The 24,580-nt window shown below is 50.9% G+C and overlaps 1 long non-coding RNA gene across 1 annotated transcript; it reads right to left on the bottom strand.

The window, feature by feature from the left end:
• Positions 1-20,647: 20,647 nt before the first annotated feature.
• LOC129529473 (uncharacterized) lies at positions 20,648-22,549 on the bottom strand. Its single transcript, XR_008674997.1, has 2 exons — positions 22,325-22,549; positions 20,648-22,097 (listed from the first exon to the last, which is right to left on the bottom strand). It is a non-coding gene; the product is annotated as an uncharacterized lncRNA (long non-coding RNA).
• Between the last annotated feature and the right edge of the window lie 2,031 nt (positions 22,550-24,580).

The raw sequence follows: 24,580 nt of genomic DNA, 5'->3' as shown, positions 1-24,580 counted from the left end.
GGCTGTCCGGCCTCTACGTCCCGCGCACCTGGGGCCGGACGGGGACACCAAAAAACCGTCGCAGGAAGCGCGCACGACCTCGTTTGGGACCAGCCCACCTCCCGGGCGGAAGCCGCGGCGCCTTGCACTGGAAGGTCCCGCCCGCTCTTCCGTCCCGCCCCGGAAGTCAGGACGAGGGCGCGACGCGCGGCGCGGTAGCAGTGCCGTAGCCAAAGGGGCGGGGCCTGGTGCAGCCGTGGGGCGGGGCCTCAGCGCGACCTGTTACGCAAGCCACAGCGAGGGTGCGGCGGGCGGTGCGGACGTAGCGCCGCAGCTGAGGGGGCGGGGTCAAGTCTAGGGCCGGGCCTCTACGCTCCAGGGGCGGGGCCTCTGAGTGGCCGTCTCTTAGATCCCAGGCCGCGGGCTGTGCGGATGTCCCGTCACAGACGAGCGGGCGGGGATTGGGCGGGGCCTGGGCGGGGCCTCTGCGCGGCCCGCTCAGAAAGCTCAGGGAAAGGCTCGGCGGGCGGTGGCTGTGGGGCGGGGCCTGGCGGGGCCGGGGCGGGGCCTGGACGGTGCCTCATTGCGGCCGCGGGCCGTGGGGCTGATTCCGAGCTTTCGCGCAAATTGGATCTCCTCCACTTTAAAGTTTAACAACTTTTCCTGTATTTTCCCCCTCCCTAAACCAGGTAAAACAACCAGACAGTGGAGAATTTGTAAAACCTAGACGAGTACAAAGTAAGAAAAGGAGAAACCTTTCCGAGGCACCAGGGAAAATACTGGCCTGGAGTATCTTTTTATCTAAATATATAGATATTTACATCATCGGGATAACATTGTATATACGCTTGTGGCTACCTTAAAAAATAACATTTTTTTTCTGATTGCAAGACCACATGTTTATTGCATGAAATTTGGAAAACTGGAAAAAAATACAAAGAAGAAAAGTAGCCTGAGATTCCCTCACACGAGATCATCATTGTTAACATTTGACTTTCTTTTTACACAATTATGCATTTGTTGAGACAAAAAATGGATCATGCTGTAAATATTGCTTTGCAACTTTGTCTTTGTAACCATGGCTATATTCTAAATGTCACACATCATTTAGTATTCATTCACAGCATTGTTTATGATCATACACAGCGGGGCTGTATTTTATTTAACCCATGTGAGATTATTGGATATTGATGTTGTTTTCAGTTTCATCTCTTCCTTACTTCTTTCTTTTACGATAAACATTCTTGCAGCTAAATCTGTGCATATCCAATCCCTAGATGTGGAATTGCTGAGTCAAAGCATATAAACACGAATGCTTCTTGTACCTCCCTTTTTATGTTTTCCAAATTTAAAAAGTAATGAATTAGTATTTTAACAATTGGTTTAAACTTTAGTACTGTATATACAAAAAATATCTCTCATTTGCAGAATATATAAAGAACTCCTGGCTGGGCATGGTGGTTCACCCCTGTAATTCCAACACTTTAAGAAGCCAAGGCAGGAGGATTGCTTGAGCTTAGGAGCTCAAGACCAAGGCTGAGGCGGGTGGATCACCTGGGGTCGGGAGTTTGAGAGGAGCCTGGCCAACGTGGAGAAACCCTGTGTCTACTAAAAATACAAAAATTAGCCAGGCGTGGTGGTGGGCGCCTGTAATCCCAGCTCCTCAGAAGGCTGAGGCAGAAGAATTGCTTAAACTTGGGAGGCAGAGGTTGTAGTGAGCTGAGATCATGCCATTACACTCCAGCCTGGGCAACAAGAGTGAAACTCTGTCTAAAACAAAACAAAACAAAACAAAACAAAACAAAAAAACAAGCTGGAGACCAGCCTGGGCAACACAGTGAGAACTCATCTTTACAAAAAATTTAAAAATTAACCCTGTTGGTGGGAATGTTAGCTTTGTTGGTGGGAATGTTAGCTTTGTTAGTGGAAATGTAAAATTGTGCACCTGCTATGGAAAACAGTATGAGAGTTCCTCAAAAATGTAAACACAGAACTACTACAGGACCCAGCAATTCCACTCCTAAGCATATACCCCCCAAAATTGAAGACAGAAACACTAACAAATATTTGTACACTTTTGGTACAAAAAAGCAGCAGCATTATGCATAATAGACAAAAGGTGGAAACAGCCCCAGTGTCCATGGGTAGATGAACGGAGAAAGAAAAGGTCATATACATATATATATATATATATATACATATATATACATATGTATATATATATATACATATATATATATGTATATATATATATACATATATATATATATGTATATATATATATATATATATACGATGGGATGTTACTCAGCTTTCAAAAGGAATGAAGTTGTGACACATGATATGACGTGGATCAAACTTGAAAACATGACGCTCAGTGAAGTAAGCCAAACACGAAAGGGCACATAGTGTACGATTCCACCTGTACGAGGTCCCGAGAGTAGTCAAATTCATAGAGTCAGAAAGTAAAGCAGTGCTTACTGGGCACTGGGGAGAGCCGAGACTGAGGGGTTATTATTTAATAGGTATGGAGTTTCAGTTTGCGATGATGAAAAAGTTGTGGAGACAGATCATGGTGATGGTTGCCCAGCAAGTGAATGTACTTAATGCTACTGAAATGGTAAATGGTAAATTTTGTTTTGTAATTTTACTACATACACACAAAGACATTTCTGGAGGAAAAAAAATAAAAGATATTTCTTAGATTTTGGTCCCAAGAATGCTTGCATGGAACAAGGCCTGCACACGTAACCAGCTTCTCCTGGGTGACCCTGCCTAGGTGGTTGGGGATGGCCCTTCTGGGGAGCCCAGCTCTGCACAAACAAGGTCCCAGCCAGGCCTCACACATCTGGCATTTTCCATAATAATTTCCAAGCTGGGAGAGAGAAAACTTGCTTTGGGGAAGCAGTGAGTCACTATGGATCTTTAACTTGGCCTTTTATTTATGTGCCATTGAGATACACACACACACACACACACAACTGATTCCCTTTGCAAACATGGATGATACATGTTTGTCATCTGCAAATTTGCAAACATGGGAAAGCATCCCTGAGACCATAACAAATAGATAGAATCCCAACTCAGAGACACACAGCTGACATTCAGGTGGATATTTGTCCAGCCTTTCTTGTCTATTTGTAATACATATTTAAAGTCATCGTGGTCATATGTCACATTTTACTCTCTGCACTTTCACTAATTTGCCACAAACAACTCATCTCTTTAAATATTTCTAGATCACACTTCAATGATTGCAGAAGAATCCGTTGTTCAGATGTCCCATATGTAACTTCTTTACCTCACTCTTGATGATTGGCTGTCTAGGTGATTTACAAACCTGCTGCTATGAACATCTTTGTCTAGTAATTCCCTTGGTGTACTCCCAGCAGAATAATTGTAACTTCACTGAGGATTTGCTTTTTTAAAGGCTTTTGAATATGGTATTACCGGTCAGTACTCTAGGAAGGGCGAACAGATTGTTTTTGCACCAACATCGCGGGAGTGTGTGTGGACATGTTTTTTACACAGAGGTGTCTTATCCTACCTGGCAGGAGACCTGTTATAGCAGGAACCCCACTGTTGGGGGATGGGCCCTGGCTCAGAGGCTTTGGTCCATGGAGGATCGCTGCCTTTTTGTCTTTGCTGAGCAATCAATTCCAAAGACAGTGAGGTGGGGCAGGGAGAATCTGGGCTCTGAGCTCTGCAGGGACAATGACCCTGGATCCAGGCTCTGGACTCTGGGGAAGGTTCCACTCTGTGACCCTGGAAGCCACGGAATACTTTTAACTGCTTGGTTGCTGGTGCTGTCAGGACTGGGCCCTTTTCTCAGGTGTGGGTGTGACATGCCCTGCACATTTCCACGAGGCCCCTCTGGCTCTTCACTCTGGTGTGGAGGGCAGCCCCACAATTGCGGGCTCCATATTCCTTGATGCATCTTTGCTGGGAAGCAGGACCCCCGTAAGAAGCGGCCACGACCAGGATCCCCCTGCAGCCTCCCACCATCAGGTCCCTCCGTCATGGTAGCATAGGGGTGATTTGCAGGATATTCCAGTGGCCACCCCACTCAGCCCAGTCACACAGGGCCTCAGCCCCATACCAAGGCTGACCTGGGGTACCCGTTCCGCATCTGTCAATCCTGAGCACGAGCCAGGGCCCTGGGGCCACCAGATGTACAAGTCCTGGCTGTTCTTCCTAAAACCTCCCCTGTAATTCAGCCTGGGCTCCTCCCCTCCCCATGGCCACACTTCCCCTCACCCAAATAGTGGCCTCCCTAACTGCAGCCTCCTCCCACGGGGCTGGGCCGCTGCCAGAGTGGTTTCCCAAATCCACACAGGTCCTGTCCCCACCTTAAAAAACAAAAACAAAAACAAAAAACCGTTTTGTTTTAAGAACCAAAGCAGGGTTGGCCCCCTGCTTCTCTTTCCAGCCTCGCCACCTCCCCCCACTTCCCCATCACTGACCACCAACTCCCCACCCTACCCCCCACCTTGGCTGGGAGAGAACTCCTTGCCTTTTCTCTGCTTTTCCCTCTGAAGGGGATGCTCTTCCCACCTGCATGGTGATCAGAGCTTCTCCCCTCTTATTCCTACTGGGAATAACAACAGCAGCTGACACTAGTGAGCACTTACCATGTGAAAGGCTCCACTTAGCTACTGCCTCCTCCAGGAAGCTTTCCAGGATGGATCCCTTGGCCATGACAAGCCACTCCTGAGAAATAGGCTCTTCCTGCCTCTGGTTACAAGACAGCAAGGACTGTTTTTTTGTTTGTTTGTTTGTCTTTGTTTTTTTTGAGACGGAGTTTTGCTCTTGTTGCACAAGCTGGAGTGCAATGGAGCAATCTCAGCTCACTGCAGTCTCCACCTCCTGGGTTCAAGCGATTTTCTGCCTCAGCCTCCCGAGTAGCTGGGATTACAGGCATGCGCCACCACGCTGAGCTAATTTTGTATTTTTAGTGGAGACGGGGTTTCTCCATGTTGGTCAGGCTGGTCTTGAACTCCCGACCGCAGGTGATCCGCCCCCCCACTTGGCCTCCCAAAGTGCTGGATTACAGGCGTGAGCCACCGCGCCCGGCCAAGGACTGTGTCTTGAGCGTCCTCGGTGCCTAGCCCAGGGCCTCACATGAGTGTTGAGTCACATCATATTTGGAGGGGCAAGTCCAGGACAACACAGCCTGGTTAAAGTGAGCGGCTGAGCACTGATACATGGGCTAGCACTGGTCGGAGATTATTCCAGACCACACATTTCAAACATGTGATCATTTGGAAACAGGATAGCTTGAAATTTGTTCTTGACAAATAAGGATTAAAAGGCAAAGGAAAGCTGGAAACAAGATTACAAATTCACGTCACCTAATAGAGCAGGTGTAACCAGTGCAACCCTGCCCCTAATCATCTTCAGGCCTCTCTTCAATGCTGAGCTGTCCTCAGTGGTCACCCTGGGCCTCCCAGCTCTAAGGCTGAGCGCAGGATTTCAATGCTAATTACTGATAGTACCCACTGTCTGATCAGCAGAACATCCACAGTACAGCCTGCTCTTGGAAGGGAGGATGAATCTCCTTCTAGAACAATCTGCAAGGCTCAGTGTGGACGCTCCACTCAGGCTGGTCATGCATCAGGCATTCCCTCCCCCGTGGGTGGCCCCAGGCTCATGCACACACACGTTTGCTCCTTGCCTCACACTGTGGGGACAGAGGGCATCTGTGCCTTGTCCCCTCTTCTCTATTCTCATAAGCGTCCTTGCATCTTGGAGTCAGGATTGCTTGGGCCCATGAAGTCGAGGCTGCAGTGACCCATGAGTGCTGGAGCTGCAGGCTGCCCCAGGGGCCTCCCCATGATGGGCGCTCATCACACTGGCCAGCCCGATACTCATCTGGGTTGACCTCTGAGAACCGCCAGGTTAGAGGGCCTGAGTGCAGCCAGGGGACCAGCCAGGAAACCCACTTGGTCTAGGGGGTTCAGGAAACCTGTGGTCTGGGGCAGGAAGGGATGCTGAGAGGAGGCCACACCTATATGGAGGCCCAGCCCTGATCACGGTTCCAGCTGTTAGGCCGGATACCACCGCTAGCTGTTTTCCAACCATCAAATGTGAGGACCATGTGGCAAGTTTTCCATAAGGCTCTGGTTATCCAGCACAAAGGAATGGCCTTTGCCCTGAGATTGTCTTCTTACTTTTTTTTTTTTTTTTTTTTTTGGTTTAAAGATATTCTCTCAAAAAGGGAAATTGTAATTATTTTTCTAAAGGCCCTAATATGGAAAAATAGAAAGTTGGCAATCTTCCGTAGGTCTGCAATACTCCTTTGAAATTTGACCAGCCTGTGAATTCCAGATGTCTGAGAACCCCTGTCTGCATGCTCCCTGCAGAGGCCACCAGGGAGAGTTGCTGGGTCACTGCTCCCTGTTTAGAGCCTGCAGTGGCTCCCTATTGCCCTAGCAGCTGCAGCCAAATTCCTTATCATGGCATCAAAAACCTAGGCAGGTGGGAAAAGAGAGGAGGAAAGGATCAAGGGCAGCTTCCTGGAGGAGGTGGTATCTGAACCAAGCCTTGCAGGATGAGCTCATTGGCAAGTGGCAGGCTGAGAGGGCATTCCATGGGCAGGAGAGCACCATGTGCAGGACAAAGCTGGGGTGGCTGGAAAACAGCTGGGGGTGGTATCCAGCCAGCTAAGCAGGGACGGGGTTAAGGACGCATAGGAAACTGATGCTAGCAACACAGTGTAGGGAGGGTAACAACCAGGCTTCTAAGTGATTCTGTATTTTGAGACAGGGTCTTGTTCAGGCTGAGTGCAGTGGTGTGATCATGGCTCACTGCAGCCTTGACCTCTTGGGGCCCAAGAAATCCTCCCTCCTCAGCCTCCTCAGTAGCTGGGACTATAGGCGTGTGCCACCATGCTGGGCTAATTTTGTGTTTTTAGTAGAGATGGGGTTTCACCATGATGGCCAGGCTGGTCTCAAAATCCTGACCTCAAGTGATCTTCCCGTCTTGGCCTCCCAAAGTTCTGGGATTACAGGCATGAGCCACTGCACCCGGCCTTATTATTATTATTATTATTTTGTGGAGACAAGGTATCACACTAATGTTGCCCAGGCTGGTCTGGAAGTCCTGAGCTCAAGTGATCCGCCCACCTCAGTCTCCCAAAGTGCTGGGATTACAGGCAAGATCTACTGCATCTGGCCCTAAGTGATTCTTAGAGCAGTGAGGTACATGTAATTATGTCTACTTCATATTTAAGGTTTGGAGGGAAATGAGAGAGGGCTGGGGAAAGGCCTCCAACCCCCAGGCTAGATTTTCTGCTGTCTGAGGGTCTGTCTGAGGCTGGCTTCTCTCCTCTGGTGCCCATTTCACCGCCTCACCTGGTCCCTCTTTCTTGGGCCTGAGACTGGCTGGGGCTGCTTGTCTATGGGACCCAGGTTCTTGTGCTCTGGGGGAAATGCACCCTTGAGCATGATGCCCCCAACACTGGGGGCTGTCTCTGGTATCAGGTGGGGCCGCTGACTTCACATGTGCCAGGAGGAAAGTGCTACAGGAAGTCGTGGGTCCTTGGCAACCTCATGCCGGAGGCCCCAGGTCTGCAGTTCCAGCCTCTAGACCTCCTGATGGGCATCCTGGCCAGGCACTGTGTTCCTGCACACACCTTTCTGCAGAAAGACAACTTGCTCACTTCCCCAGAGGCTTGGGGGTGGGGACGTTCCTGTTGGACAATGGAGCCCACACACCCAGTGGGGCGCTCCCAGGAGAAGCCTGCTCCCACCTCCCAAGAAAGGCTCTGAACCTCTTTCCAAGTACTGGAAATGCCAAATGCGGTGACCCGTCCCCATCCACCATCGTGCAGAGTGACCCACACTGGTGGGCCTTCACCTATCCAACTGTGAGGTCATTCAGTGCATCCTGGGTGCCACTGTGCTGTGGGAATTCAGAAGTCCTTGCCCACTCGAAGCTCCCAGCCTAGCAGGTGGATGATAATATTGCCTGAGCAGGGCTACACTGTGGGAAGGATAAGGGCAGCACAGTCTGAGGGCTGGTCCCAACGTGGAATGCTCAGCTCCGTTAGTCCTCAAGGCATCTCTGGAGACGGTGACCCAGACTCAGGGCTCAGGGTGACTGTCCCCAGGCCAGCAGGCTGGATAATGGCAGAGCAGACGGGAGCTGGGGGAATGCCATCTTTACCACTACCTTCCCTGCACCTGCTGGGAGACCCCAGCTCTGGAAGTGCCTCTGGAGACCATGAAGGGCAACCTGCCTCATTGTTCAGGGGAAATTGAGGCTTAGAGAAGATGCCCCAGGCCCCACAGAGAGTCCTGTCAGAGTCCCAGAAGGGTCCTAGGCCCCAGGCTCCCCAGCCAGCCATTCCTGCAAGGTGCACCCGCCCTTCTGGCTGGGCAGAAGGCACCCACGGCAGCCGGAGAGGGGGTCTTCTGGCAGGAGGAGTGGAGGTGGAATCGGGTGGAGGCACCTGGCAGCTAGGGTCGTGGGGAGCTCCTGGCAGAGTAAGTGGGGTCTCCTGGCAGCAGGGGAAGCTGGGGGAGGGGGCCTGGTAGGAGGGGGCTCCCGGCAAGGAACGTGAGGGGCTCCCAGGCCGGGCCGGGCCGCCCGCCCAGACGCGCTGCCAGGCTGATTAGCATGGGCGAGGGGCGCTGGCGCGGGGACGCCGCCGGCCGAGCTGGCACGTCCCTCGCGGGCCCAGCTGGCCGGGGCGAGACACAAAGCGCCTCAGACGGTGGCGGCGCTCGGCCATTCACGCGCAGGGGCGTCCCGGGCGCGGGCGGCGAGGAATTCCCGCCGCCGGGGCGAAGAATAGCCCCGCCCGGAGCTCCTGACCTTGAACCTTTGTGACTGGAGCGCATGCAAATCGCGACGGGGCCGCGCCAAGCCCCGAGGGCGCTGCGCCGCCCGGCGTGTCCGGGGAACAATGCGCCACTGTCCCCACGCGGCGCCGCGGGCTGGGAACGGCGCAGAATGTCAATGCGGGCCCCCGGCGCGGCGGGGCGCGGCCCACGGGCGCGTGTGTGTGCGGGTGCGTGCGGGTGTGTCCGGGTGTGTGCATGTGTCCCCGTGTTGGCCAGGGCTTAGCTGGACCCTGGGCCTAGTCCCGGACCCTGCGGCCCTGGCGACCCTCCTGGAGAGCGTCCCTTTGCGACCAGGTCCAAAAGATCTTAGACCCTTGGAGGTGACTGCTTCTCCCTCCTTCCTGCCCTTCTTATTTTTCTTTTATTAGGTTGATTTTTAAAGATCCTGTAAATGATCAGTAAGGAAATAAAGGCTGCCCCCAATGACTGTCCCAACCCAGGGAGAGCTCTGCTGCGTGGAGAGGGACTCCCTCGCCTCCTCTCTCCCCTTGGGGCAAATTCTTCCTCACAGCACAGGGTGAACTTTCAATTCAGCGTCTTGACTTTTTCCTGGAAAATAACATTTGTCATCAACCTCTTACCAATGTCCCTTTAAAAAACTGCATGGTACTGTTCTGTGCTGTGCCACAGTCCCTGCCACTGGGTTTCCCGGTCACAGGGACAACAGCTTGTCAACAGGGTCTTCCGGGGCTGTAAGTGGATGTGCAAAGAGAAAGGACAGAGACCTCACCAAGAGCTGCTAAACTACAATGGCTCAACTGAGCCCAGAAAGGCGCCAGGCCCACATGTGTGTCCTGCGGCACCCGTCCCCACCTGCTCAGACATGGTTTAAACAGACAAGACAGAAAAAGCACAGGTGCCAGGTAGGCAGCTGCAGCTGATTTTTATGTACATGTGCCTGACCAGGTGATTCCAGCAACTTCTGTAAATTTGGATTGGGCACATTTGTGATAGGTGACAGAGCCACAACCCAGAGTCTGATGTCCCTGCCCCGCAGCTGACTGGCGACCCATCACTTGTCCTCCAGAGACTCGGTACCCTCACCTGATTAGGGGTCTGTGAGCACTGCCTGCCCATCTTGCAGAGGCAGTGGCTGTGAGGGTCCCTGCGCACACGCACACCTGTGTGGGTGGGGAGCGTGCACACAGGTTCATTTCTGCCAAGGTGCTGGGGAGCTCAGCTCTGTCATGGCAAGGGCTCAGGACAGGAGGAAGAGGTTCAGAGAAGGCGATCTTGGGCAAGATGCTCCCTGTCTGGGCCTCAGTTTCACCAGAGCTAAAAGAGGAGGTTGTAGAGACGCTCTCTAAGCATCCTTCCAGCTTCTCCAGATATACATGAATAAGATCACTCTTTCAAGGATGGGGATGGTGTACAGGGCTGGATCCTTCCCAGCCAGGGTGCCTGGGATTATTGGCTTTCAGCAGCCGACTCACGGAGGCCTCCTTTGGGCTAGGCACTGGGACAGACCCCTGCCTCCCCAAAGGCATGAGACCCTGGTCTGCCATTTGGGAGCTCAGAGCCTGGCTAGAGGCAGGAGAGGTGAGGAGGGAAGATAAGGAAACAGATGGTGAATGTGGTGAGAAAGGAAGCATGAGGGGGTGGGCATGGTGCATGGGAGAACAGAGCAGGCGATGGAGGAGTCCAGGAAGCCTTCCTGGGAGGCGGTCGCCTGAGCTGAGCCTCAAGGAGTATGAGCAGCTTCTCAACAGGAGAAGAGAGTGGAGAGCACTTTGGGCAGAAAGTTGCAGGCAGAGGGAGCATTCCAGGCAGAAGGAGCACTGCAGGGAGAGGGTGCACTCAGGGAGCAGGAGCACTCAGAGAGAGAGAACACTCCAGGGAGAGGGAGCAAGAGGGTGCAGCGTGCACTGCAGGGAGAGGGAGCACTCAGGGAGAGGGAGCACCAAAGGGAGAGGGAGCACCCAAGGGAGAGGGAGCACTCAGGGAAAGGGAGCACTCAGAGAGCGAGAACACTCCAGGGAGAGGGAGCACTCAGAGAGCGAGAACACTCCAGGGAGAGGGAGCAAGAGGGTTCAGGGTGAACTGCAGGGAGAGGGAGCACTCAGGGAGAGGGAGCACCCAAGGGAGAGTGAGCACTCAGAGAGAGGGAGCACTCAGGGAGAGAGAACACTCCAGGCAGAGGGAGCAAGAGGGTGCAGGGTGCACTGCAGGGAGAGGGAGCATTCCAGAGGAGGGAGCACTTAGGGAGAAGGAACATTATGAAAGAGGAAGGACACTCAGAATTCACTTTAAAGAAATCCTTTCCTTGGGCAAATTGTCCTATTTCTTTGCATTTATAGACATTCTGCCTCATGGGTAGCCAGCAGGACTAGAAACACCAACATTAAAATAAAATATAGAAGTTGGTCCAGCTAAAGGAAATGTCAGGGTGGGAAAATGAGACGGGGGAAGAGGGAGAGTTGAGTTAAAAAAAAAAAAAAAAAAAGCCTGCCTTGAACTCCTGAGGAGTTGCAGGTTGGGAGGCCACTAATTTCTCAGTCCCAAGATTTGAGTGCCTTTAAGGAGAAGCTGGTTGCACAAGAGATGGGCAGTTTGATTCTGGCCCCAAAAGCTGGAGGCCTGTGAGCTGCATGGCATCAGGTCCTCACCATGGCCCCCTAACATCAGGGCAGGAGGAATATGGGGTGCACCTATCAGGGGCTGGCTGAGTGGCGGCTGGGCCCTACATGCCAGGGCTGCTGCTCTCAGAGTGGGCAAAACCAGGAGGGGAGAGGAAGCCTTGATGTGGCAGGACACACTGGATAGTGCACTCCAGGGTCTGGAGGACACCTGGGAAGGGAATTGGCTCAGACTTGGGAGTCAGGGATGGCTTCCTAGAGGAAGTGATGGTGAAGGCTTGGTCTAATTCTGGCAGGGAGGTAGAATCGCTGTAAAATGGAAATAACAACAGTACCAACCTCCCAGGGTGGGTGAGGAGAAAGCAAGCCTGAAGCACAGTCAGTACTGGTGGCCGCAGCACAGCTTCCGGGTCCTCATTTTGCTGGAAGTCTGGCTGTTCCAGAGGCAAGGCTGGGACATCCTGAGGGTGTCTGGGAGGGAGATCCGGTTCTGAATTCTTGAGTCCTCTGTACTCCTACTAGTAAAATATAACTTCTGAAATGAAGTTTATGTCATGATTGATGGATCTTCACTCCCAAAGACATGTTTGGAAAACAAACGAAAGCTTAAAAGGCTGCAGCCCCGAGGTGACTGCTGTGTTGTCAGCCTCACTGACACCTGGGCACCTTGGAGAGTTGGAGCTGGACAGGGCTGTGGTTTCTGGGGACAGAAGGGGAGACTGAGGCTCTGGGCTTCTGGTCTAAAGCCAGGATGGGCCAGGGTGAGAACCAGTCTCCCGCCTTCTCGGTCTTTCCACTACTTCACCGGATTCCTTGGATATTAGCAATGGAAAAGCCATCCCATGTTTGGGAAGGAGCGAGTCATACTTTCCATCCTGGCTTCTTGCGAACACCTGGGTCTCGGTGAGTCCCCCACCCATCCCATGCAGAAAAGCTGGGCTGTGTCACCCAGGGGGCGGTTAATGAGGATGCTTTGGTGGTGCTGACATCACGGACAGGGCTCCTGTGTGGATCAGCTGCCTGGGCTCCAGCTGGCAGCCATGTGACTTGCCCCCTTGGCTGCCATCGCCCCAGGGCGGGGCCTTGGGCAGAGGGGCTGGCTCAGTGGGCAGCTGCCAGGGCTGGTGGGGGCTGACCAGAGGGTATTGGCAAAGTCTTAGAGGTTTCCAGGCCCAGGAGAGAAGGAAGGGAGTGTGGACACTCAGCCTCTGTTTCACGGCATCCTCCCACCTTTGACCTCAGTGGTGCGAGGGGAAGGAACCAGCCCTGGAGCCGCCTGCCTGGCTTGACCCTGGCTTGCTACTCATGGTCCCGTGTGCCTAGACAAGCTGTTTCACCTCTCCAGCCTCAGTTTCCTTCTCTGTGAAATCAGATAACAATCGTAGGGTGTAATGTGGAAACTGCAGGGAATTAGGAATTAGGACGGTGCCGGGCACATAGTAAGTGCTTAGTAAACGCTAGCATCCTGGACTCTCCCTCCCTCCACACCCAGGCTGTTTTGACCGGTGCTCTGTACTTCTGTTCGCCAGGCCTGAGGTCCCAAACTGCAAACTGCTCCATGTGGATGGGCTGGGAGCTTCCTTTCTCCCTTATTCTCTCCCTCTCTCCCTCCTTTTCTTCCTTCCTTTCTTCCCTTCCCTTCCCTTCCCTTCTCTTCCCTTCCTTTCCCTCCTTCCTTCCCTTCCTCCTTTCTTCTCCTCCTTCTTCATCTCTCCTGTCTCTCTCTCTCCCTTCCTGCCTTCTTTCTGTAAACTTGATTACTGTCTGCTTCTGTGCTGGTGTCTGTGCTACTTTCTAGAGACAGAAAGTAAAATTAGACAGATATCGACTCTGTTATTCTGTGCTTACAATCTAGTACAAAGCAGCAGGCATTGGCCAAATCAGAGCAGTACTGTCCAACAGACATTTCTGTGATGCTTGAAATGTTCCATATCTGGACTTTCTAGTGAGACAGCTACTAAATGCACGGGACTGTTGAATACTTGAAATGTGGCTCGTGTGACCCAGGAGCTGAATTTTAAATTTCATTTAATTTTAATTAATTTGCATTTATATTTATTTATTTTTGAGACAGGGTCTCACTCTGTTGCCCAGACTGGAGTGCAGTGGTGTGATCTTGGCTCACCGCAACCTCCGCCTCCCAGGCTCAAGTGATTCTCCTGCCTCAACCTCCCAAGTGGCTGGGATTACAGGTGCACGTCACCACCACCCAGCTAATTTTTGTATTTTTAGTAGAGATGGGGTTTCACCGTGTTGGCCAGGCTGGTCTTGAACTCCTGACCTCAAATGATTCACCTACCTTGGCCTCCCAAACTGTTGGGATTACAGGTGTGAGCCACTGCCCCATGCCCAGGCTGCATTTATATTTAAATAGTAAGACGTGGCTAGTGGCTACCATATTAGATGGCACAGATTCAGAGTTATACTCCCATCACATCGCCCTGTATTATTTCTCCATAACACTTATTATACTTATTTAAATTTGTGAGTTCATTTTTTTGTACTCTGTCTTTCCACAATGGCGCGTACCATAGTCTGGTTTCCTTGGAAGCAAAGCTTGAGACAAAGACTTGTCTGCAGACATTTCAGCTGGAAATGAGATTCCTGGGAAAACCAATACGAGGACATTTCACTGAGTCAGTCACAGCTGCAGGAGGCTCATACCTGCTCCTGACAGGGGTTTCTGGGGGATCTCATGAAATGTATCTCAGAACTGACCACCTGTGAGAAGAAAGAGAGCATTTCTCCATCAGCTCAACTTGCCACTGGTCAAGGTGGTTCTGTAGACATTAACTTTCCAGCATTCCCATGTTGCATGAGTGTGACTGCAGAGGGCTCCACCAGGACCACTAAGTCGCATATTCAGAGAAGCACCTGGACAGGAAGCAAGAGATCTCCAGCATGGGCCCAAGGCAAGGCACTGTCTGGCTACTGGCACCCACACGAAGCTGGATGAAGCCACTGTAAGACCGGCTGTGGTGGGAATGGCTGGAGTTGGGGTTGAGAGGACCTTGAAGTGGAGCACAAGAGGGGTCTGGTGTAGTCCACCCCTTGCCTCCCTCACATCTGCATGTGAGTCTTTGATGATGTCTAGTCTGCCACAGAGTTCCCTTCAAGGTGGCGGCCAGCAGCAAGATCTGTAAGTTCTTAAAACACGATTATTGGTGGAACAAGCTATAGTCTCCACTGCTGCAGCTGGTCTGAAGTCGTGATCGATAACCTCATCTCAATCCTCCACCACAATTCCAGATGAGCACTTCCATGGGCCTAGGCTGTGTGGCGGTTGCAGGGCCCTCGCCTTCCTCTTTGGGGGGTCTGAGCCCTCATTTGCTCTTGCTGGCTGTGGTTGCTGCCATTGCCAGGTCCCCGCTATGACCACCTTGGAAGTGCCAAGAGGTGCTGCAGTGAATTATCTGGTTCTGAGACTGATTCCTCCTTACCCCGAAGCCAAGCTTCTTTTGAGGTCAGGGTCAGTGACTCTGCCAGGATGGTGACTCCTTTCTTTCACTGTTGGTCCACTGGCATGAAGAAGCCAACATGATCAAGAGGTCATTGAGGCCTCAAGATCAGTTGACTCTAGTTTGTTGCTTGGTGGAAGAATCCCCCTGTGGGAACCGGAACCTGGAACTTAACAAAGTCAAAGGATGTGAGACTGGTGACAGAAGTCAGTCTCACCTCCTGGACCTAAGCCTTTCCCTTGGTTCCTGGACCTTTGTATTCTTAGTATGGGGGACACAGTACCACATGCCAGGGTTGATTTCCCACCCTTTGGCATTGAAGAATACTTGCCACTCACTCTTCACCAGATTTTGAAGGAATGAGCAATAGGTATCTGAACAGAATGTAAGTTCCACAAAAACAGAATTCTTGTCTGCATTGTTCGCTGCTGTACCCGCAGCACCTAAACAGTGTTGGGATCAAAATAAGGACTCAATAAATATTAGCTAAATAAATAATTTCTAGTGGGATTTAATATCAGATAGTCAAATGAATTATAAAGCAAACATTTTCAAAAACTTATGGGGCTGTCACTGGAATAAGTAGATCAACAGACAGAATAGAAAATCTAGAAAGAGGTAAAGGTATGGGATATGTTTTAGAGATGGGATCTTGCTATATTGCCAAGGCTGGTCTTGAATTTCTGGGCTCAAGTGATCCTCCCACCTTGGCTTCCTAAGTGGTTGGGACTACAGGCATGTGCCACTGTGCCCACCTTGTTTGGGTACACATTTTTTTTTTTAAATAAGGGATGGATGGAGCAACAGGCAACCATTGAGAAAGATGAAATGAAATTAGATCCATGTCTCTCTTCTTGTACCAAAATAAATTTGAGATGTGTTAAGAATCTTAAGGTAACAAAATAAATAAATAAATAAATAAAGAACCTTAAGGCAAAAAAAATGAAACCATAAATACACGAGGATAAAGTATACATAAATATTTACCTAATTTTGAGGTTGAGAAATATCTTCCTAAGCAGTGAGACTCACATCAGGGCCACAAAGAAAAGAATGGAGAATATATATACGGTTTTGTTTCCATGTGTGGGAGGAAACAGTATAAGCAGAGTGAAAAGGCAAACAACAAACCGGGAAAAACTATGTGCTGGACAAAATCCTTCTAACATAAGTGTATTAGTCTGTTTTCACACTGCTATAAAGAAATACCCAAAACTATGTAATTTATTTTATTTATCTATTTATTTATTTGAGATAGAGTCTCACTTTTTGCCCAGGCAGGAGTGCAGTGGCACGATCTCGACTCACTGCAAACTCTGCCTCCCAGGTTCAAGCGATTCTCCTGCCTCAGTCTCCTGAGTAGCTGGGATTACAGGCACGTGCCACCATGCCCAGCTAATTTTTGCATTTTTTAGTAGAGATGGGGTTTCACCATGTTGGCCAGGCTGGTCTCAAACTCCTGAACTCAAGTGATCCACCCACCTCAGCCTCCCAAAGTGCTGGGATTATAGGCGTGAGCCACTGTGCCTGCTCAAGACTAGGTAATTTATAAAGGAAAGAGGTTTAATTGACTCAAGTTCCACATGGCTGGGGAGGCCTCAGGAAACTTACAATCATGATGGAAGGCAAAGGGGAAGCAGGCACCTCCTTCACAAGGCAGCAGGAGAGAGAAGTGCAGAGCGAAGGGAAAAGAGCCTTTTATAAAACCATCAGATCTCATGAGAACTCACTCAGTATCATGAGAACAGCACGGGGGAACAACCCCCATGATCCAATCACCTCCGACAAGATTCCTCCCCCACCACATGGGTATTACAGTTTGGATTACAATTCAAGATGAGATTTGGGTGGGGACACAGAACCAGATCATATCAGTAACATACAAAAGTCTCTTTGTAAGTAAATAAGATAAAATATTTGCAAAGGATATGGGAAGGAAATTTACAGAAAAGAAACTTCAAATTGCCAATATAACTATGAAAAATGTTCCATTTCAAAGGATCCAAATTAGACTAAGATAAAATTTTCAGCTATTAGATTGGAAAAGCTTATAAAAAGATCATTAAAAATGCTTGTAAAAAATTATAAGTACCAGTAAGTGTTCAGGGAATGAACATTCTTATGTTTGCTGGTGAGACAGCAAATTCTGAAAATGTAACATTCGTTTGTTTGCTGGTGAGACAGCAAATTCTGAAAATGTCCTCAAGGCAAAGTGGGCCACATTAATTCATTAAACAAATATTTATTGAGCTCCTCTGTGCCTCAGGCCTGTGGTAACAACATACAGCCTGTCCTAGCTCTCATTTCCTTTTCAGTGTAGTGCAGGAGATAGCCATTAAAGAAGAAACTATACAAACAAGTTCATAACTGATGTAGTTGTAGAAAGTACTTATAAATGTGTTTGACAAGGGGTCCTAACTTGGTCAGGGTCATTGGAAAGACTTCCCTAAGGGGGTGATTCTTAAGCCGAGTCTAGCACAATGAGACAAATTTGGGGAGCAGAATAGTGAGGGAAACTGTCTGGACAGGGAAAGTGGCAGTGTGAAAGCTCTGATGAACTCTGAGATGATTCAGTTGTCTACCCTGCCACACCTGTCATTCCTGGAGTGCTCTGGCCCTGGATGGTTTTCCCTGATTCCACTCCTGATTCCAAAGCTGCTGTGATATATTAGCTACAATACCCAGTTTTCAACTGAAAATTACTAGATGAAGAAACAGGAAAACGTGTTTCATAAAGGAAGCTAACAGTTGTAATCTCTGGGCCCAGAATTTAGATTTAGCAGTTACAGACTTCAAAGTATCTGTTATATATATGTCTGAAGAATTAAAGAAAAATAGGTTCATAGGAAAATATGTTCAAGGAATTAAATAAAAATATGATATCAATGAGTGAAGAGAGAATTTGCACAGACAAATGGAAACATTAGTGAGAATTATAGAGCTGAAAAGGACAATAATGAAATTTTAAAAATTCATTAGATGGGCTCCAGTTCTGGAGATGGCAGAAAAACAAAGGATCAGTAAACGTGAAGACAAATCAGCAGAAAATATTTAACTCAAAGAAAAGAGGGAACTAGAATTGGAGTAAAAAGGCTGGGCATGGTGGCTCATGCCTATAATCCCAGCACTTTGGGAGGCGGAGGCGTGTAGGTCACCTGAAGTCAGAAGTTTGAGACCGGCCTGGCCAATATGGCGAAACCCCATCTCTACTAAAAATACAAAAATTAGCCAGATGTGGTGGCAGGAGCCTGTAATCCCAGCTACTTGGGAGGCTGACGCAGGAGAATTACTTGAACTCAGGAGATGGAGGTTGCAGTGAGCCAAGATTGTGCCATTGCACTTCAGCCTGGGTAACAGAGTGAGACTCTGTCTCAAAAAAAAAAAAAAAAAAATTGGAGAAAAAAGAAGAGAACGGCGGTGTCCTCTTGGACAGTACCAAGCACCACAAATACATGTAGTTGGAGTCCCAGAAGGAGAGGAGAGAGACATAGGGGCAGAATAAATTTGAGGAAATAATGGTTGAAAACTTCTCAGTATTAATGGAAAGCATTAACTTGCAGATCCAAAAAGCTCAACAAACCCCAAGCAGAGTAAACACGAGTAAAATCCCTCCTAAGCAAATCACAGTCAAATTTCTAAAAGTCAAAGGCTAAGGAAAATTTTTGAAAGGTTTGGAAGAAAAAAAATGAAGTGTCCAATAAAGGGGAATTATATGACACAACAGCGAGTAGCTTCTTTAAAAAGAGGTAGTGCAAATCCAGAGGCTGCCTCATTTATCTAATCAGAGGCCCAAGAGTAGACATTAGTGAGAAGGAAAGATAATTAATATTTAGTGATATATTAAACAGGAATCCCCTAGAACTGAAGGAAGAGGTGAGTCCTCAGATTGGAAGTGCTCAGTGAATGCCAAGTAGGACAAATGAAAGAACAAAAATTAAAATCTCTACATTCCACTAGAAGGTACCTCACAATGGAATTTCAGAACATCTAGGATAGCGAGAAAAAAAATCTAAAGCTACAAGTAAAAAAAAAAAATCCATAAATCTACTAATAAGTAAAAGCTACTGGTTCTAGAGAAAATTCATCAGATTGACATCAGATCCTCATCAGTCATAAGCAGTGTTCCTATTTACCAGCAATTGCAAGTTAGAAGATGTAACAAAACTTAAATCTCCCATTTATGGTAGTGCTAAAACATACAAGAAACCTGACACTAAACCTCTCAAGGTATATATATAAAAAAAAGAGAGAGATGGGATTTCTGTGACAAGCTGATTCTGTAATTCATATGGGAATGGAAATGTCCAAGAATAGTCGGGACTATTTGGAAGCAGAAGAAGAACAAGATGGTGAGAACTTGCCCTGCTAGATTATAAGATTTATACAGGAATTAGGCGGGGCGCGGTGGCTCTGCCCGTAATCCCAGCACTTTGGGAGGCCAAGGCGGATCACCTGAGGTCAGGAGTTTGAGAGACCACCCTTGCCAACATGGTGAAACCCCATCTCTACTAAAAATACAAAAATTAGCCGGGTATGGTGGCAGGCACCTGTAATCCCAGCTACTCAGGAGGCTGCGGCAGGAGAATCACTAGAACCCGGGAGGCAGAGGTTGTACTGAGCCAAGATCATACCACTGCACTCCAGCCTGGTTGATTTCATTTCCAAAAAAAAAAAAAAAAAGCAAAGAAACAAACAAACAAATGCATAAGAAAAGCAATACTTTTTTCTTTTTCTTTTTCTTTTTCTTTTTTTTTTTTGAGACGGAGTCACACTCTGTCGCCCGGCTGGAGTGCAGTGGCACAATCTCAGCTCACTGCAACATCTGCCTCCCGGGTTCCAGCAATTCTCCTGCCTCAGCCTCCTGAGTAGCTGGGATTACAGGTGCCTGCCACCACGCCTGGCTAATTTTTGTATTTTTAGTAGAGACAGGGTTTCACCTTGTTGACCAGGCTGGTCTCAAACTCCTGACTACAAGTTATCCGCCCGCCTCGGCCTCCCAAAGTGCTGGGATTACAGGCATGAGCCACCGCACCCAGCCGAAAAGCAATACTTGAAGTCAACTTGCAAAAAAAATTGAGTGTGTTTCTATATGGGTTGCAAAGATGTCTTAAACAAGATACAGAAAGCACAAATCACAGATGAAACCATTGATTAATGATAACATCACTTCAGGACAAAAGACAACAAAGTGAAAAGATAAGTGACGTAGAGCAAAAAAATGTCATAGACTTGGAAATGGGCTTACGGCGGGTGTCCTTTCAGTGGTGTGCTAAGTGGCATCTGTCTAGTGACCCCGCTGGGAATGATCTGATTCGATGGCGTCCTTCTTCAACTGCTATGCTATGGACTAAGCTATTTTACAGCTCTGTCAGGGGAGAAATTAACTTATAGAAAACCAATTATAAGGCCAATGATCCTGCCCATAGAATGCAAATGAATTTTGCTCCATAGAGACTGAATTGAATTCTGTCCCATGGAAAAGATAATCCCAAACAGTACACTTTATTGCTCTCTATGATATTAAGCACTTTGCACCAATAAGCAAATCCGTTTCAGCTTTCCTTGTTGCCTACACATCTGTCTTTCCAATTCTCCTTTGAACCGGTTTTAACCTTACTGGTTCCCTTATTAACGAGTTAAATAAAATGTTAGGTGTGTTCAATTTGTATTTGCATGAGAACCATGATTTTGCCTCTAAACATTAATCTTTATCTATAAGAAGTTGAATTCATAATATATGTAACAACAAAAGGAGCTCCTATACATTAACAAAAAGACAAAAATCCAATTAAACACGAATGAAGTTTTTATGCAGAGAAGAAATAACCTCATTAGTAATCAGAGAAAGTAAAATTAAAACAACAGCTTCTCATTTTTCACTCACAGCAGGTTTCAGCTGCTCTGAAGTTGTGGCCGTTGTCAGGATAGGGCCTGGGAACTGGGGAGGGGCTGGTCAGGGCAGACTTATCTGTGAGGTCTGAATATCTTTAAAAAGAAAGATCCTCTGAGCTCCTGGGGGCGGGGTATAGGGCCGCAGGGGACATTGGCAGTCGCCCAGGTGAGAGGACTCAGATCTGGGTACATTTTATTGTAGCAGAGATACTGCACAGGGGGAGTCCGGATGACTTGGGGCATCTGGGGTTCTGGCAGTGACATCCCTGGGGGCTGACATCTGCCTCTGCCCTGAGGCCTGCAGAAGGAGTCCAGTCTTCTCATGCCAACTAGCGAGACAGAGGTCGGAAGTCATGAGCAGCCCCCCTCCAGAAGTGGCCGGTGCCCTGGTTCAGCTCCAAGAAGCCCTCATGGGTTGGGACATTGGGGGAGGCATTCTTGATGTCAGCAGGGTGACCCGGTGGAGATGTGGGGCTGCTGCAGGTGGCTGGGGGTGGAGGTCCTGCCGCTGTGTGGACATAGACTCGCCAGAGACCGCGGGGGTGCGTGCCTGTCTCCTGGCCCAGGCCTACTGCTGCTGGCACGGTCCTCTCCACCCAGCCCTCCTCTCTGGGCAGCTGGCCTCGGAAATATTGGAGGGGATAGCCGGGCGCGGTGGCTCACGCCTGTAATCCCAGCACTTTGGGAGGCTGAGGCTGGTGGTTCACTTGAGATCAAGAGTTAGAGACCAGCTTGACCAACATGCTGAAACCCCGTCTCTACTAAAAATACAACATTAGCCGGGCGTGGTGGCACACGCCTGTAATCCCAGCTACTTGGGAGGCTGAGGCAGGGGAATCGCTTGAACCGGGGAGACGGAGGTTGCGGTGAGCCGAGATCGCGCCACTGCACTCCAGCCTGGGCGTCAAGAGCGAAACTCTCTCAATAAATAAATAAATAAATACAAGAAAGGAAAAAGAAATATTGGAGGGGACTTGGGGTCCAGGGCTGGGCAGGGCTGAAGGCGTAAACATGTGAGAGTCTGGAGCCCGATGAGGTCACGAGAAGACAGGCGGGACAGGAACAGCGCCGTGGGTGCCACTCGAGACACAGGGTGGGCGGGGCCAGCCAGGCCCGGAGCTGGCTGCCACCGGCTGCGGCAGGAGGGAGCTGGCTGCCGCCATTTCAGTGGAGGGTGGCGACAACCCCAGTCTGGAGGGGGCTGAGACCTGTGCTGGGGGCCGCCCGGGGTAGATCCTGTCTTGAAGGTCTGGCGGTGGGAGGGAGGGAAGGTGGCCGCGGGTGGAGGTGGGCGTGGCGCCAAGGGCGGTGTTCCCTGAAGAGCGAGAGTCGGAGCCCGCTGGCTGCTGCAGGGAAGGGAGCGGCGGAAGATGCGGAGATAGAGGGAGGTTCCCAGGAAGGCAGAGGGAACGGGCAGGCCGGGAGGAGCAGGCGGGAATGTGGAGGGGGGTTGGAACCGCAGCACAGAGGGTTTGGGCGCACAAAGGTGAAGGATGTCCCCCGGGAAGCCAGAGGGCACGGCAGCAACTTGCCCGGGTCCCAGGCCTGACTTTCACACACCCCCACCCTGCACCTGGACGGTGACGATCTGCTGGGCCCGGTGGCGCCTGGGAAGACGGCCTGGGGGAGGTCCGAGTTACAGGAAAATGCAAGTTCCAACCCAGAGCTGCGCTGAGCAGGGCCGGGCTGCTGGGGCGCCCAGGGCTGCAGGTCCTGGCGGGGCCTCTGGGAAGGCGGAGGGCGCTGACTCAGGCCCTGACTCACCAGGGGCTGCCCTGCGGGGGATCTGGGTCCGCCGAGTCCGCGGAAAACTCTCAGGTCTGCCCCCCAGCGACCTTTCCTGGGAATGTTCCAGAGCGGTTCTTATTCCTTCCTGGAGGGTGGCTTCTTTCCTTCCTCCAGAGTTCAAAGCCATTTTCTGCACTTGGCCCCATGGCCTCTGAGCTCAGAGTTCACCCCTCATGGAGCTGGAAGGGACGGTTTCTAGAGAGGCCTCCATGCTTGGACCAGGATGAAAATCCTTCACCATCTTCAATGCAACAAGCTGTTCACGGACCTCCAGTGCCATTCTCTCATTCGTGTGTTCATGCATCCCTCATGCACTCACTCATTTATTCAGCCCATGTGTTCACTGGGGGCCCCGTGCAGGGCTGGGGACGCTGCCATGGAGGGGGCGAAGGCACCCTTGCCCCAGAGGGAGCTCCTGCGAATTTCACTGCCAGCAGCTGGGAGGCTGGTGAAAGACTGTGGAGCCTGCGTCTGGCCAGGCCGGGGAAGGCCTCCTGGGTGATGAGGGCGGAGGTGGGTGCAGCTTGGTGGAGGCCAGGAAGCCCCAAGAGGAGGCCGCCAAGGCGTGGTGGGTTGGGGCAGGTGAGGGCAAGGGGGTGGAGATGGGCACAAGGCCTGGCTGGCGCCATGGAAAGTGCAGCCACCCAGACCCCCAGAAGGAGGCTGAGTGTGGGGCCGCAGGACACCTGGGGGCCATGGGACAGGAGGGAGGCCCTGAGGCAGTGCCCGCCTGTGGGTTCCCCACCCCTACACCACCCCCCCCATCTCGGAACTCCCTCCAGGGCACACAGTCCTCAGCCATGGTCCCTTCAGGGTTGGCCCGAAGGTCCTGGCTTTCGTGGGTCAGCCCCATCGATCCGGAGCATAAGGTCCAGCCCATTCTGCCCAACTCAGGCCAGCTCTGGTCCCTTTGAGCTGCAGAGCTCGCATAGGGTCAGGTACGCACAGGGTCCAATTGCTGCCCCTGGCTACGCCTGTGTCCTTCCCTTCGGTCCCCAGTGTTGGCTCCAGGGCAGCCCTGACGTCCTGCTGGTGCGAGCTTGCCTCGGAGGCAGCTTCCAGGGGCCCATGTGGCTGCCGGGTCAGCAGAGCATGCTGCTGCCTGCCCCTGGGCTCTAGGCTGTTGGGCTGAGACCCCACAATCTCCCCTGCAGGCAGGCCGGTGGTCCAGCCCCAAGTGGGGAAGTGGCAGGGGGAGGGGTGCTGGGAATGCCACTGCCAGGGAGCCCACAGTGACACAGACCAGGGAGCTTCTGCAGGCCTGGGAGCTGCTCTGTAGATGGCACCCCTTGCCCTGGGCCCCATCCTTATCTCCTTTCTCCTTAAAATCAGAGCCTCTCCCCTGCAGGCCAGCCCAGTGTCCCTCAGCTCTGGGTCCTTCTAGCCTCAGTGCCCCTTGGCTTCCCACACTGCTGAATCACAGTGATTGGGATGACAGGGTCCCGCCTCCTCTGCCTCTGAGTTCCAGGACCGCAGACGCCATTGTAACCCACACACCCGCAGAGGCCTGTCTATGAGCTCCTGTCGTGCTCTGGGTCTCCCCAGAAGCCGGCCCTGAAGCAAAGATTCATGTGAGTGGCCCCGAGAGGGAGGGCCTCGGCCAGTCCAGGGCACTCCGCTAGTGGAGCCAGCCACCGCCTGGCCCTGGGCTCTGTCTCGGGAGCCTGAGCCGGGAGGGCAGGCCTCTGAGTTGCCCCTGTGGAGGGCTTTTGTCCCCAGCCCCATCCCTCCCCGGGGGAGGACCGCCTCCCGCACTGCACTCTGGCATTCTGGGTTTGCCTGGCTTGGGGCTGAAGACAGCATCTGTCCACAGTAGCAGCAAAAAGACCCTTCACATGTGGGCCCAGGACTGGTCACTCTTTGGGGGTGCCCCTTGGGAGGGTGGAAGTCCCACGGGATATGTTGCTGCTGAGCCCCAGTCACTGTGGCTGGACAGAGAAACCCTATTCCTTTATCCGCTGAGATCCTGCTGTCTTCATTCTCCTGAATGGCTGGGCAAGGGAACTGCATGCCAGAGGGCAGAACTGGGGTAGTGCCTGCC

The sequence above is a fragment of the Gorilla gorilla genome, chromosome 23 (assembly GCF_029281585.2).
Source record: "Gorilla gorilla gorilla isolate KB3781 chromosome 23, NHGRI_mGorGor1-v2.1_pri, whole genome shotgun sequence".
NCBI lineage: Eukaryota > Metazoa > Chordata > Mammalia > Primates > Hominidae > Gorilla > Gorilla gorilla.
This window is presented reverse-complemented; position numbering and strand designations above follow the sequence as displayed.